Source organism: Solenopsis invicta, chromosome 15 (assembly GCF_016802725.1).
Source record: "Solenopsis invicta isolate M01_SB chromosome 15, UNIL_Sinv_3.0, whole genome shotgun sequence".
Lineage (NCBI taxonomy): Eukaryota > Metazoa > Arthropoda > Insecta > Hymenoptera > Formicidae > Solenopsis > Solenopsis invicta.
The window spans coordinates 2,107,441-2,124,127 of NC_052678.1; the positions used below are offsets into that span (position 1 = coordinate 2,107,441).

The window sequence follows — 16,687 nt, forward strand, 5'->3', positions numbered from 1 at the left end:
ATTACGCTCGGGAATGAGGACGAGTGATCTCGCCGGTGTTAATAACTGAAAAGGATGACGTAGATGACAAGATCGTGTCGCGAGCTCTTTTTTATGGGGAGTGACGCAGCAACGAGCTGGGGGGAAAAGAGCGGAACGGCGAACGAGGTGATGAGGGAGGGATATAAAAGGTAAGAGTGTGGAAAGTCGACGTCTACGAACACGATTCACCATTAAATTTACAGGGGATACCTCCTTACTTTAACATGACCGTCCGACTTCGGGAAGGAGGACACCCACGAAGTTTCCCCCGAGACCCACGGTCTCCTCCTTTTTTTTTAACCGTCGACTTCTATTATACCGAGACAAACTTTTCACTTGATAAACATCCGTGTGGTTTCGCGCGCGTTCCTTAAATTCAAACGAAACTCCCGTAAAAGTGTGTGCGCGTGACAAAGAATCGTAAAAATGTATGCGTTGCGAACTTTCTTCGAAACTATGTGGAGCCTGATAAGTTGGGCGGGTCGCGTGGCGACATTAGCGGCGACGACCATTTCATTCTGGCAAGATTTCCAAGTTACGCCGGACAGTAACTTTAATTCTAGCAAAACTAGATGAGCCAGCTACTAAAATAACCACTTGTACCGCGCAATAAATTATTGCGTTAATTTACGTTATTCTTAAAGTGGGCAGCTTTTTAATTGTTATTGCATAAAATTATTAATTTAAAGATGTAAAAAAGATGTAAAAGATTAATAATATTATAGTATGTAAATAAAAAAATCAATGAAATAATAAATAATTTTACATGGAAAAAGTATTAAACATTAATACCAAATTAAAACAGTATTTATTTAACAATCATTTCAGACGTAAGCATGAAATTACATTTTTATTTATGTATGATGCAACATGATAATTTTGCTTACATATAATTTAAATTTTATCTTTGAAGAATTTGATAAGCTTAAATTTCAGCAACATATTTTATGTGTTTGTATTTCAATAGTTTAATAATCATCTAACATTTTATATATTTAATTAAAATTTTATATATTTAATAGTCATCTAAAAAGAACACAATATAATTGTTTAGATAATAATAGTATTTTTTAAAAATCCCAATTCCTTGATTTGAAGATGTTATTTTCTGTCCGAGTTTTTTTTCTCTCAGCTTAAAAATTACTGTCGAATAATGAGCATATATTTTTCTCTATGAAACTGTACAATATTCTTCATATAAGCAAGTTATATTTGTTTAATTCTATTATCTTATTTCAATATTTAACATTTTAAAAATAAAGATATTCTCAAGACAAGAAGTTTCTTTTTTTCTTTAAAATATCTCTTTCTCTCTTTCTTCCCCCTCTCTTTCTCCCTCCTTCCCTCCCTCCCTCTCTCCCTCTCTTCCTCCCTCCTTCCTCTTCTTCTTAGAACTCCTGGGATCAAAATCAAGAAATCTCCCCACTGAATGATCGAACATGAAAAGCATTTCAAACCAATCAGACCTTCCGCGAAATTAGAGCTATAAAATTTGAAACGCGCTTCGATCGTCGTCGCGATTGGCCGATGCGTCAAGAACGGCTCGTAGAACGACCTCGTGCAGTACTTGAAATGACGATCGATGCATTCCCAGTTGACTTGCTACCTTTTAGAACCGTATACGTACACGTCAATGCTCTAGTCCGACGTAGAACGCGATCTTGTTAAAACTGTTCAAGGCAGTTTTGTTGCAGTTTCTGCAATAATGCGCAATGAAAATTAAACTTGCGGCCAAAGATCTAATCGGGTTTGCCGAGATTCCACCGCGAAAGCGATATTAACACAGAACTCGAGATAAATTATTCCCCCTGACTATTCAAATCTCGCGGCGTTAACGAGATAGAAGCGGCTTTAAAATAATTCAATATCCTATTCGCTTTTTGCCTTAGACCCTTCCAGACGAGACTTATTAAGGTGATAACGCAATTACGCGAACCGTATGGCTGTAAGAGTTTTTGCGAAAGTTAATTACGTCGGTTACACCCCGGCGGGGTCGCGCTGAATCTGTTGATCGCGAGAATTCCGAATGAGGAAATAAAGGGCGGCATGAGAGCGGAACATTACACAACGTCTCCCGGGTCTCTAAAGGTTAAATGTAACGTCGATACATTTTTAATCACGTTCGTATCATTGTGGCCATCGGGCGCGATTTCGTTTCACAGGCAAATCGTTATACGCGTCGCCGTTCAGTTCTCAATGAGTTCGTTCGAGAGCCACTTTCCTGTCCTTTCTCATTGTCAACAATCTCAACTGGTAGCTTCGACTCTACATGAAGGGAGCGGAAGAAGAAGAGAAAGAGAAAGAGAGAGAGAGAGAGAGGGAGAACACACAGTATTGTGTCGTGCCAAGTGCCTCGTCGAGATGACCTACAATTGCTGTTTAAGTGGTCCGGTACGAAGCCAGTTATTACACAGTCGTAAACGGTCGCGTTCAATTTCCGGTTACGGAACGTCATCCCCCCGGGGGCTCCTTTTTAGGTTTCCCCGATGACAAAGGGCGCACGAGGGATCCTCGTGCTCGGAACGGTAAACAATTCGCGACGGGCGGTTGCTTCTGCTAAGAGTCGCATCGGAGAAGGCAATTCTCCGCGAATTTCTTCCGTTCCGAGCTCCGATGTTACATCTCCAGCTATTCAGACGCTTTTCAGAGAGATGACTATTCTCTGGGGTGTCAGTGTCTATTTTTAATTCGCAACGACGACGACGGCGATGAGAACGATTACTTCTTGTTGCGAAGCGAGTAATCTTTTTCTTTTTGGGGGCGCCGGGAGCCTCGTGACATTCAAAGTTTTTATCGAAGGGAAACGGGAGGTGTGTTAGTTCAACTCTCCGTCTCCCGCGCGCATCGGGGTATCCCCTTCGGGCGCGCACACGGGCCACTTTAATCGAGGGAACAGCCCGACGCGGCGCAGAGGTGTCGTGTGCCACTGCACGGCGCTCCCGGGATCTTCAGGGTACACAAACACTTAGCCCGCCTTTTCAGCTTCGATAATGCGAAAGCGCTCACCCCCGGAGGGAGGAGGAATATAATTTTCTCAATTTAGCCCGGCAGTGTTTATTACGCCATCGGGATATCGAACGTGAGCGGGTTTAGTTATACGCGCGGGCCCGCGCCCGACCCCGTGCTGAAACGTTTTTTTCTCCCGCGCTCTCCCTCCCCCCCTCCCCTCTCGCTCCCTCTGCGAGTAATATTCGATAGAAATTTCGAGCACTGCGGCCGTTCGATGAAACGCGATTCCACTGTTGCAATATCGTTAAAAAAAAAAAAGAAGAAAAAAGGTATCGAAGTATTTTTATCGATGAAATCCGACTCTATGAAACGTCGAGATTTTAAGCGCGCGTTTTATATACGCGAAACAAAGCGAAGAGGTGAGCCGCGCATAGCTGCGGATCCGAAAGCGCTTTCTCAGAAAGACAATGCATCTTATTGAGTTTGATAAATCTGATCCGCGGGTTCGCGAAATCCATAAATTTTTACTAAAATCCCGATACACACACACACACACACACACACACACACACACACACAGAGCTACGGCGGCGCAAGGTGCATAGAGAAACATCGTCGCTATCGGTTTTTGGCGGGCTACATTTATACATGCGAGCGCATACATATTGCACGCCCTTTGACCCATGGGAAATATAAATCGCCGCCAAACCGATTGTCTCTAAATAATTAATCCCCTCGTACCGGTCGCTGCGACCGCACTATCGCCCCGCACCGCTTGATCAATATCGAATAACGAAACTGTCAAAAATAAAACGCTAGTTGTCGTGCCGGGGTTGAAAAATGGTGGAGTATGAGGGCGAACAGTCGCGCGCAGTTTGTCAATTTTTCACACGACCGTACCGTCTGTCGCCTTGGAATTTGTTTTCTCCAAAAGCCGCCGTCGCGCCGAATTGCTCGCTCACTCTCTCTCTCTCCCTCTCTCTTCTCTCTCTTTGCCCTCCCTTTTTTCTCTCTGTCTCTCTCTCTCTCTCTTTCTCTCTCCGTCCGGAAGTAGGTCTGGAGAAATCTACAGAATAAACTCGCGACGCGCTCTCTCTCCTATTGATCCTAAAAACAAATTCGGGGGCAGTCCGAGGGCAGTAAAAAATTGACCAAGTGTGCGCGGCGACGCTCTAACTCAGCAGAGCCGGCCCAGTCATGCGCGTCACTGTTTAGTTTAGCTCGCTCGCTTTAACCCTCTCGGCGTGTGCCTCTCCCGAGTTGTCCCTCTATTTATAGAGAGGAGGATTTCCACTCTTCGCGAATATTGTTTCCGCACGGCCAGGCACCTCGGGAAATTCCTAAGAATCTTTCGACCGACGCGAAACGATTCTCGCTCGCTTTGCTTATCTTCAATTATACGCCGTCTCTCTGTAATGTTTATTTACCGAGGAAATTACTTTGAGGGCCGAACGCGTAGAATTCATTCACGGGAAGTGTCGTATGAGAAATACACGGAGTGTACTTCCGAATGCGAGGATGATGCGAAGGGGAACACCTTCTCGCGAATGAATAAGACGATGAGACATTTTATCTGGATACACGCGGGCAAAAAATTAGCCAATGAAGCTGAAATATAGCCGCGGCAGCTAAGATGTATCCTTAAAATAGAAATAGCTAAAGCTGCTGTCGAAGCTTGATTCATTAGTTGTAAAAGTGAAACAGCTACAGCAAAAAATAATCGCTGCGGAACCAAATATACGTGACAGCGTTTCATAAACAATTGTGATTCGAACGCATGTAAAATATTGAGGAACAGTTGCCACTTTTGTATCCAGGGTTTGCCATTATTTATACAAAATTATCTAGACAGTCATTATCCGTTTCACGCATAATGCGTTGGATGCGTTATTTATCCCTATTATGTTCAATTAATGTTAAACAAGGATATGTTATACGCAGCATTAAGCGCGTCATGCGTGAAACGGAACACTCCTTATAATGTACATTACCTTCATCTTTATCTTGGATGAAAGTTATCTTTTTCAAATTATCTAACAACGCTAGGACCAGAAATGGAATCGCCTTTTTGAAATGCGATCTGCTGCAAGATAGTCCGTGGGCATTTTAAAAATTATCAGATTTTAACTCACTTTTTAGTTTTTTTTTTTTGAAAACAACAATAAATATAAAAATGTTGAAGTTATCAAATCTGTAAACTACTTGGTAGAATGATAAATTTAAAGAAATGGAGGAAGAAGTTTTACATTATTACAAAATCAATCAACTTTATTTCGATGCACATAGGCGCAAAACTTGGATTAATGTATTTTCGTAACTATCTTAACTTAATGCAGTGAGCAAAGTAAACAAGTACTCGAGCGGCCCGGGCTCGCATTAATGCAAATTGTATTTATATGCAACAAAAAGTCAATTGACCTCGGAACATTGTGACACTTAACTTTTTCCTCCATTTCTCAAAATCTATCATCCAGCTAAATAGTTTATAGATCTAATAACTTTGAAATTTACATATTTATTGTTTCTCGAAAAAACTAAGAGGTAAAGCTATAGTTTTAGATCCTTATTATGGGCTATCTTTTGTAACAAACCGCATTTTGAAAGGAGAAGTTTCTATTCCTCTTTTCGTGAGATAATATGAACAATAACGAGAATGCAGTATTGTCTTTAGCCTCAATCTCCAAGTTACCATTTATTCTAAATTTATCTCGAACAAAAGAATTTTTCAAAGTGACGACAACAGAATTGTGTTCCAAAATTCTCTGCCAGCACTGAAAATCTGAAAAATCGTATACGTAACGTGAACTATAGATTTTTAATACCAGCGTATCAGGATTCAACTGAAATTGTATTGATCAGTAGTAGTGCAATATAAAACTAATCCCAAACTTTGTCCCAAAACTAGAAATTCAAAAACTTTTACAAAGAATTTGGTCAGCATAACATGTGAATTATACATATATATTTTGTCTGTTTTTTAACTTTTTGTTTGCGTATAGATTCCGAAAGGGAATATTTTTTGTCGGATTAAATTATTTGCACAACTCTTATTTTTAAGAAATAAAGATTTAGAAATAAAAATATAAATATTATTGTTTTCATATCCTATTGTTTTTTTTTTAGCGATATTATTTAAAAACTTGTTTAGATAAAATCACATAATTTTATCTTTTAGCTATATAAATTAAAATTAAATCGTCTTCATCTTATCTAAGATATATTTAAATGTAATTTATCTTATCTTTATCTAAACAATTTTAAATTATCTAAGCGCAACGCTATTCGTGGCCACGCGTAGCTGTTCGTATTAAAAGCGCGCTTTTAATTTTAGCTAATAAAGTTGTATCTCGCATTAAATGTATTTTATTTTTAATAGCTAACTTTTAGCAGTGACAGCAAAAAATTCCAACTAGCTGCTGACATCTCGTCAATATTTTTCAGTCATTTTCTTTCCGTGCAGAAACCTATTTTTTTCGAGGCTCTGTTTTCAGAAACAGATGAGCTTGAAAATTGAAAAGTTGATAACGTATTCACGAGTCGTCCTTTCTTCGGCTGTGCTAAAGGTATACATTAGTACGGACCGCAGCGTACGTTCGTGTACATGAACCGGGATACTACCGATACCATAATTTTGAAGCTACGTGTTTGCCTATCGCAAACGGAGATAAAGTACGTTCATGATCGAGTAGGGTTTAAGAGTAGTGGTCGGGCACTGTTGAATGATCCTCGTCGACGTGATCGTTTGTAAGATAGATATCGCGGACAATGGGCATTCACGTATCGTCCCCCGTGCGAACAGCCCGGGGCGATCTCAATTTCTGCGACTTATCGCGAGCGGTAATACACTTGTCGAACGGTATCAAATCCTCCGCGCCGCCGAGTGAATCGCACGATCATTGTTCGCCTCTCTGATCTCCCGGTTACATTGTAGCAACGCGCGTGTTGCGCGCAGCGCTATCGAGACAGAGGGGGAGGAGGGAGAAACCCGCGTAATCCTCGTCGCGCGGGGCTCTTGTTCGCGAAATGAGTTCAACGTCGGAAATAGCTTGGAGATTAAAACGATCCAAGTGTTCAAAGAATACTTGCGTGACATTGAATTTGAATACGGTGCATAAAAGCGATATACACTCTGCCGCCGAAGAACAAGTCCCATCCACTTCGTCCCGCGCGTTTCTCTCGGGGAGAGAGTTCGTAAAAAAAAAAAAAAAAACTATGGCCATTGATAATCGAAAGTTTCCTCTTTCTTCGGAAAGAGGAAAGGGAGAACGGGATGGCTTAACTGCGCGGCGAGCGCGCGTCACGCGACTTAATTAAGGCGGCATGGAACGCTCTGTCGCACCGCTAGCTTAATCCATTCATAATTTCATTACGTTTCGTCATGGAGTAATTAGATAGATTAAACAGATAGAATTGAGAGCGTGTGCGTGTGTGTCCCAACTAATTATCTCTGCGGCGGAAAAACAGTACGCGGCACGCTGCGCTGGACGCGCGTACGTTCGCCTCTCTCGCGATCTCGCACGAGTGGTTCACCTAAGGCGCGCGACATTCATCTTTCATTTCCCGACTCGCGCTTTTCAACATTGGAAACGCGCGCTATCGATCACCGACAGCCGTAGGCGGCTGTCCGTCGCTATGAAATTTAATAAAAACATTCGCGGAGCGTGGCGAAAGATATAGCCCATCGTCCGCGATCATGCGGGTGCAACGCCCCAATGTTTATGCTAATTGCATTAGAATTAATCGAACTTGCGTTACTGCGCGCTATCGCATACGACAATGTCGCGGGGCGCCGGTGAAACAGCGCCGGGGCGAAATGATGCGAGATTCGTTCAATTATAACGCAATTAACGCAAATAACGAAGCTTTGCGCCCGCACGTATGCGAGTGTCAATGGCCACAAAATTGATTATGGGCTCTAATCCCTTTACCCTTTAGATAGGCATCAAAATCGCGTTTTAATATTTCCAAATAATGTAACGGCGCTCGAATCCGACTAATTCCCTGCGCAAACACCGTCGACCCCGTTTCCATGCACATATCAAGTACAACAATAATGAGTCTAGAAATCTAATTTCAACTTCACTTCCCTTACTCTTTTCGCGAAACTATCAAGATCGAATTTCCAAGTTTCCAAGGTGTGGTAATGGCACTGTCGGAAGATCTAATACTGACTTTCCTCTCTCTCTCTCTCTCTCCTTCTCTCTCTCCCTCCTTCTCTTTCATCTCTTTAATCTTATCGGATTGATATGACAGGAAAAAAATTCCAATCTCGTCTGACACGCGACAGTGACGAAGTCCGGAGGTATACCTCGAACTGAGACGTACCGTATATCGATCCGCAATCGCGCTGCCGAGTCCTCTTCTTGCGCTCGGCGCTCTCGCGTGCCGCAGCCCGATCCTGCAACTGGCCCGTGAACGACGAAGAGGCGCGAAGAGTCTCTCCACGGTCTCTCCCGGGGAAGGAATTGATCGCGATAGCACCGCCGGCGATTATCCCGCGCACCTGCCGCTGCCACTGCCGCCGCCGCCGACGCCGCCGCCGAATTGTCATACACGGTGGTACCTCGCGCCCGGCGTATTCCGAATATCGCCAGTTCGCCGGCCGATGAAACCGCTTAACGCCCGGAAATTAACTGATTACGATAGTGTCGTCGAATGCGAAGAGAGTCGTATCCGCGTGCTCATTCGCGCGTGCAAGGGGGAGAAGATCGTACGAAGCTATACCTTCTTGTACCTCTCTCACGCGCGATATAATTCACTTTTGCTCTCTCTCTCTCTTTTTCTTTCTTTCTCGGAGTGACGACCTTCGGCTGCCTAATATCGGCGCGACCGGGCGACGTAATAATCCCGAACGGCGGAGAAATTAATTACGGCCCGTGCCGGCCGCACTGACCAATCATCTCACGCGCGCGCCTCCACACGAGGGGGGCCGCGCGGAATGTAATTTTCTACCCCTCCCCTCTCTCTCTCTCTCTCTCTCTCTCTCTCTCTCTCTCTCTCTCTCTCTCTCTCTCTCTCTGTCTCTCTCTTGATTACCGTGCAATCGACGTGTCGAGCGTACGATCGCGTTCCGACGAAATAGAAACGAACGACAGAGCGGCGACAGTCCTCTCTGCAGCCGCGCGATAGTTGGCGAAATTGATTTGCGTGCTTCCGCCGCCGAGAGATGCGGGTCCGCGCGTTTGCCACACGCACGCAAGTGTACGCAGGCAGGCAGGCAGACAGGCAGGCAGGTACGCACGATGCTGCGAGAGATACACCACCACAAGAGTGGAGAGAGGGTGTGCGGAGAGCGGCAGAGAGCCGCACAGAGCTCCTCCGCTCGGACACTTGGCGTTATACTTCTCCCGTGAACGCACACGCGGTTGAGGCTCGATCAAGCTCGACCGGCACTCGACGCGCGCGGCTCGGACCGACCGCGACAACCAACCGCCGCCGTTGCCGCCGACCGCTGGCCGTGCTGGCTGGCTGGCTGCTGGCTGGCTGGCTGGCTGGCTGACAGGCAAGCTCGACGGGTTTGCGCGTGCCAAAGCGGGTGATTGACCGGGTTAGACGCGTCAACGTGTGGATCAAGGTCTGCGGGCGGGGAGAATGTGCGAGCGAGGAGATGGGTTATTCGGTCGCACGCATGCACGCACGCACGCACGCACGCACGCACGAGCGGCAGCAGGCCTCTCTGAATGCACGAATATATCTCACGAAGAAATCTCGAATCGGGACGCGCGCGAGGAACGTTATTATAGACGCACCTTGGCCGTATAGATAGGACGTCTAGAGACGGGCGCAAGGTTAGCCAGCCGCCGCGGATAGGGTCGATAGGGGGTTTCCCCGCCGTTGCCGCCGCGCGTCCACGCGCCGTCGGAAGGCCGTTTCAAGCTCTCTGGCTCTCTCGGCTGGCGTCGTCGCGCCTGTAGCGCGGCCTTACTACTCGGCGGCTGGCGACGTCGCTACGGCCACCGGACGTCGGCGGCGCGACGTCATCGCCACGACGACAGCGACGATCCGTGACGCCCCTCGCGCCAGTACGACAGGGTTGCACGCTCTCTCTCTCTCTCTCTCTCGCTCTCTCCCTCGGAGGAGTTTCCAACTGCGGCACGTTCCGCTCGTCGGGGGTGCGGGCGCGCGAATGCCGCCGCGGAACCGAGAGCGATAGGGATCGATCACGCCGCCGCCACCACGACGGCGCTCTCGCACGGTCGTCCGCCGAACTGATGAGCCACCCTGAGAACTGCGGGCTCACCGAACTCGCGGCACCCCTCTCGCCCGCACCCCCAACCCCCTCCGCCCACCCCTACCATTCTACTCGACTATCCTTCCACTCGGCCAACCTTCCCACGACTCTCGGCCTCGTCCTACCCCCATCCCTTCATCCGGAGCACCCCCACCCCCATCCCTCGTTCTCTCCGTGACGAAGGGGCGCTCCGTTTGCCCCTCTTTCACCTCCCGCCGCTCGCCGACCCTGTCGTGGCAGTCGTCCTCTTCCTTCCCCCTCTTACCCCCGGCACTCTTCTCCCCCTCCCTCCCGCGTTCACCGCGGGCATCCCTGCCGCTAGTGAGTAGAAAGAGGCTCGATCGGGTCCGCCACACGACCTCACGTTCCGACTTCGCTTTGCCCACCGCGCCGCGCAGTGGTGTCTAAGAGGAATTTTGCGGGCAAAATCTTGAAATGCTATAATTGCTTCATTATATCAAGCAAACGTGGTTCACTGACAAAAGAAACTATTTATTAAGCGACAATTCCTATTAATGTTTCTCTCTCTCTCTCTTTCTCTCCTTCTTTCCTCATACTGCACAAAAAATTAAACTTGCAGCGACATTGTTGCAACGTTGCATCACTGCATATTGCACTGCAATGTTGCAAACATCTCCTTTTTGCAGCGTTTCTTCAGCAATGTTGTAGCAACGTTACAAAAATGATGTGAAAAACAATGCTCTATGCTTCACTCGCAAGTAGCACGCGCTACCGCCACAGATGGGCACGGCAAAATTCTACTTTTCGTAATTACAAAACCACACAAGATAGAAAACACGCAGCAAGCTATGAGACCCTTTACCTACATTTTAATGAAACGATTCTTTAAACATCCGCGTCCGCAAAATTGAGTTTTCAGACGAGAATAAATGAGATTTATTTTGACAGTATAATTTTTGGTTCTTCTGCATTGAGAAATAAAATTCTTAAATTTTCATAAATATTTATTCAAATAGTATCAAATAGTATCAATGAAATATTCACTTAGGGTACGTAAATATTTTCTTTATAAAAAGAAGTGATACTTAAATTAGGTTAGTGGTTCTCGTACTAAATAAATTCATATTTGCATTTAATGAATATTTTATTAGTACTATTCGAATAGATATTTATTAAAATTTAGTAATTTTTCCATCAGTGCGTATAAAAATTAATATCACGTTGCTCAAAGTTATATATGCCAAATGTGTGTCGATAAAATGACGCACCTGAAATTCCAGAAACACCGAAACATTGTAACATTACAGCAATATTGCACTGCAATTATTTTTGCAGACAAACCATTGCTGCAATGTTGCAGTCTTGCATTTCTGGAGTGTTGCTGCAATCTCTCTGAGCCGTATGGACTTCCATCCATCTCTGCGTTTGCACATCAATATGATATATATCTTTTTATTATTTCTTTTCGCTGGTCATGCGAGACGGACTATGTGACGAGATCGTATCATCTTGGACTACAAATTATTCTCGACCATTTCCAGCTTGAACTAGTTCATATCGCTTATAAAATAGTCCTTTTGCGTATAAATTGTTATGACTGTCGCATACGGACGATATGTCAAACTGTCAGAAATATCAAAGAAAATGTTAGTTTAGCTATCAGTAAAAACCATTTTATTTCGACGGGTGCTCTAACGAAAGATCGTGACATTTTCATTGCGACAATATGGGGAATTATGCGAAATGGGGGCACAAAAAAAAAGTGCAACAGCCCTTTAACTTCGCCCGTAAATGTGTTACATTTCTCGTTTCCCGGAATAATTTTCAACGTAATTAAATAATTAGGGAACAATTTCACAAAACATTAGCCGCTCATTTTACTTGACGTTTCTGTCACGAGAACTCTCTCGCGTCGCGAGCACGCCGCTAGTAAATGTTTTTTGTCGTCGCGAACGTTGCATTAATTGATTCGTGGAGGATTACGCGGATAATCACAAAAGGAAGAGGAGAAAACACATTCTGCCTTGGAAATTGCGCTTTCATATTCGTTTAGACACCACAGCGCGCCGCGCCGCTATATCCACTTCACTTCACTTCACTTCTCTTCGCTCGCGATCTTTACCGCGACAATTTAACCGCGCTCTCTCCTCTCCACTGCAAAGGGTAGGAAAGAGGGACGGGGCAGGCAGAGGAGGGACAGGGAAACAGGGATGAAGAGGCTAAGGGTCGGTCCTTTGAAGTACGTTTCCCCGATAATTTGATCGCTCCCGCGAGAGACGCAAGATCTTTTCTCTTCTCCTGAATCCCATTGCATCGCCCATCCGTGGTGCTTGTCCACGCGTTTCTCTTTTCCGTCGCAATAGACGCATCCCGGGACCGCCCAACAAATCGACCCGTAACCGCGCCGTCCATCCTCGCGACGGACGTGGAATTACCATTGACTCCTAATGCAATTAACCGATAGATACCGTTCGTTTCGTTTTCACCGCGAGGTCATTTGGCCCCGGCCCCGGCCCCGGCCCCGGCACGGGTGCGGCGCGACGCGGTGACGCGAGCAAATGGCATCGTCACGCGGACTACTCCGTTCCTTTCAGCAGGAGCTCTCTTAATGAAAGTCGGAAAACGTATAAAAGAAATACGTGCGAGAATGCGAGTGAATGAATGCATATCGATTCGGGTGGTATTTGTCAGGGATTAAACAAACCCGCAAATGTCATGAACGCCGGTCTTTGCGAGCTGTTCGCTGACGTGTAGCGTGGCGTTACACGAGCCCGAACGGTGGTGTTTGAGGGTGTTACTCAACCCTTCGAGATATGTGACTTTTATGGCTATAAATCGCGGTCCGATAACGCTATTCTCTCCGCGCCGCGCTAAGGTCGAGCTATTTCTGCGGCTGTAAGTCACTAATCCGGGGACTTAATAAAATAATCTTCCGAGAATCATATCCGAGCGTTTCCCACTGCTTCGCGTGCCCCACGACCGTTTCCCCAATCTCGATTCGACAGAAATAATTACGCCGGCGCGGGCTGCGGGCTTTAATGGAAAAATGTCATAACGCAATGCATTTGCAAATCGTTTTAATGCTATTCAAGATGGCGAGCCTCGCCTGTCACGCCCCAATAAACGCTAGACTGATTTTCTATGTTATACGGCGCGATATCGTCAAAACATAAAATATTGTATACACTCGCACACGCATGCGATAGCCTTGAATTGACGTTCGCGTGCATGCTCTCGACATATCGTTGCCGCCTGTCACGATGCTCTAATTTTTGCACCGTCGCGAAGTGTATGGCGCCTGATAATAGTACGGTCATCCTACGGAATGCAAAAGTGTCCGCCAAAGTATTTCACGACTTCATGAATTTTATTTAGCGAGGAGTCTCGCAAATGCGCGAACCGCGCGTTATTCGATTCGATAGTCTACAAAAGTTTTTGACGGTTCAATAACTTTCAACCCGTGCGACTTTTGACATAACATGTACGGGCTAGTATTCAAATTGAAGGTTTCCTATACAAAAGTCAAACAAGTTTATTTTTTTTTAAACTTTGAATAATGGCGTCAAATAATTCTCTAGTGTTACATTGTGAACAATTCCAGCAAGAATAGAGAACAGAAAACGAAAAATATAAATAAATCAGCAGAAAAAATACAATTTTCAAATGTTTTTTTATTAACAAAAAACTGTTTGACTTTAATTAGAATGGAAAAAATGGTAAAATTTATTTAGAAAATTTTAATATGACATTCAATAAAACTTTTCTGATTCCTGAAATAATTGTTAAAAGAAACTTGAATTTTCAATTCTGATTATTTCCCTTTCTACACTCAACGTTTGTAAAAATATTAAAATATTAATTTTGTAATGCTTAACAATAAATATTTTATTTTATTGTATTTTCAGAAATATCAAACCTGTGGTAAATTACAATAATTTTGATTTTAATAATTTCTTTTTTTATATAAAGAATCATCAGGGGAAAAAAGGTCTCTCTCTCTCTCTCTCTCTATCTATCTATCTATCTATCTCTCTCAACCTTGTATTAAATATTTTTAAAACACAAAAACTTTGTTTACATTATCACAAAAGAACAAATTAAAAAATATATTTCAAAAAGGTCAAAACCGAGCAAAATATAGAGGTTACGTTTGTTCAATAATTCAGATTTACATTACGTCGGTTTATAAAATTAATATTATACAGAACAAGTTCCGATTGTACGCAATTTGCAGCAGTCGCAATTGTATACCTAACAAATAAAGAGTAACTACGTACTTAAAAACTCTTTGGAGTGTTTTTAGAACAAACAACGTTATAACAAATATAATAGAGGAAAAGGTGATATTATAAGCCGTGTAAATATTATGGCCATATTCGTATTATCTCCACTATTAGGTAATGAATTCTAGTAATTACTTATCATTTGTTTAATAACCTGTCATCATGTAGTGCACTAAACACAACAGTCGTCATTACAAAGCATTTTTTATTTCGAGCATTTCGAAACCTTTTCAAAGTACACTTTAACATTTAATTACGCATATTTTCTCATTCCTTTTAAGCTCGAGCGTATTATTATAACGATTGTATGTACATACACTCGAGTGGTTAAGTTATTTAATTTTCATTTGGCTGTACACATTTCGAGTTATGCAAAGTTAAACAATAACATGGGATTTTACTAATGTAAGCCCTTGTGCATACTAACATCTCAATAGACCTAATGCAACCTCTTTTTCAAAATTTTTATATAGATAATTATTCAATAAATTAATTGTAGTTTTACTGATAATTTTACTGATGATTATACTTTACATTACATATTATAGATTTTCTGTACTGCAGTGTTTATATGCGGAAAGCTTCTGTGTACGTACATACATTTGTATATATTCTGCAATATTTTCTCTTTATTTTGAATAAATGTATAATTTTATAACAAAATCTGTATTTTTTTAATTAAAACCATTTTTCAAATTTATTCTTATAGTGGACTACGTTACCATTTCCGTACCTTTTCAGACCTTTATTCAGTACTGCCACATTTTTATGAATAATATAATAAGTATGTCATAACTTTGAGTTTAAAATCTATTGAAAAACGGTTTGATGAATACATTTGTAACGCTGAGGAACATTCCAATGAGAGTCGAAACGTTCGTATATACTTGGAAAAATAAAATTCTAGAAGAAGAATCTTTTTAATCCTTCGCTCTGTTAACTGCGCCGACTCTAATTTGCCCTTATTATATTGTCCTTATTATTCGATGAATACAGTCATTAAGTTTTTCAATTTAAAAGCATTAATTATTATAACAAAATTATTGTGTAAAATATATACTATAATACTACCGTCTTTTCTATAAAATAAAGACTATACTAACGATGATCGAGTCAAGAATGAGATCATACACATAAAAAAGAGATAAATTAACATTTGGCATTATTATTTGTCTTGAAAACTATAAAGACATTAATATAAAAATAAAAGAGCAATGTTAAACAAGAAAAAAAGAGACCAAGTTCTGTGTCTTCTATTTCAAATTTAATTTTAAAAAAATTATTTTTGAATAAAAAATATAAATTGTACACTTTTCGCTTTCATTAATTCAAATATAATAAAGAGACAATAAATATAAAATTCCCGCAAGCACCAAACAAGTCTAGAGATTCTTTTTTCTTTTAAATAGGTCCTGGAAATATTAATCAAAGTCTAAAACTTTCTTCTTACACTTGTTAAGTTGTTATATATGTCCGGAGAAAAACGACTATGCATTTAGACAATGAACAGTTGAAAGATGAGAAATTTTTTATGTTTTCGGAAAATGTTAACGTTGTGGACTTGATTTAATTTTATTCAGATAGAGTTCGTATGACGGACACGTACGTACGAAGATTTAGCATACGCATTGATCCGGTACGAATCAAGAAATTCCATAAAATCATAGGACGGTTCGTGCCGTTTTTACAGGATTCGTTAAACAAACGTGCGAGAGATGCCCTTCGCTCTGTATATTAAAAACACTCTGTTTGTACGAAAGTACAAATAACGTATTGATATTTATATAAGTGAGCAAATAATATCGGTCGACCGTTACCGCGCGCTCCCTCTATATTAGAGCAGAAAATAAACAGCGCTCGTCCGCTTAATTTTTCCATGTGCAACACATTTCTGAAGCGTATGAATTTCCCCAAATTATTTTTATGCAAAATTTATTCAGAGCAGGAAGACGACGAGGGAGAGAGGGAGGGAGGGAGGCGAGACGAGAGGGGAGTTGTTATTTCCCCCCGGTTCGCCATACCGGAAACTGGCCTGCCGAATTAATGCGGTGTGTTTCGCCGGCAAGCGGACGGAATACAAGGCCGAGGAAAATGTTGCGATAATATCTGCATCGTAAAAAAGACTGGTGTTTTGCATAATGCCAAAAATATCGCAACGCGCGCCATACGCTCGCACGTGGCACACGTAAATACCTACACCAGCGGGGCGCAAACGAGCGACAACGCGCGCGCACGAACGGCA

The 16,687-nt window shown here is 42.9% G+C and overlaps 1 protein-coding gene across 6 annotated transcripts in view; it reads right to left on the minus strand.

Annotated features, from left to right (window-relative positions):
* LOC105198865 (gamma-aminobutyric acid type B receptor subunit 2) overlaps positions 1-10,190 on the minus strand; it is a 62,118-nt gene extending 51,928 nt beyond the window's left edge. For 3 of the 6 annotated variants that reach the window (XM_039457974.1, XM_039457976.1, XM_039457973.1), the window contains exon 1: positions 8,296-10,190. The gene's annotated coding sequence lies outside the window, so the exon portion shown is untranslated. The remainder of the gene's footprint in view (positions 1-8,295) is intronic. The other 3 variants (XM_039457975.1, XM_026138690.2, XM_039457972.1) reach the window with 2 other exon arrangements.
* Positions 10,191-16,687: the final 6,497 nt, after the last annotated feature.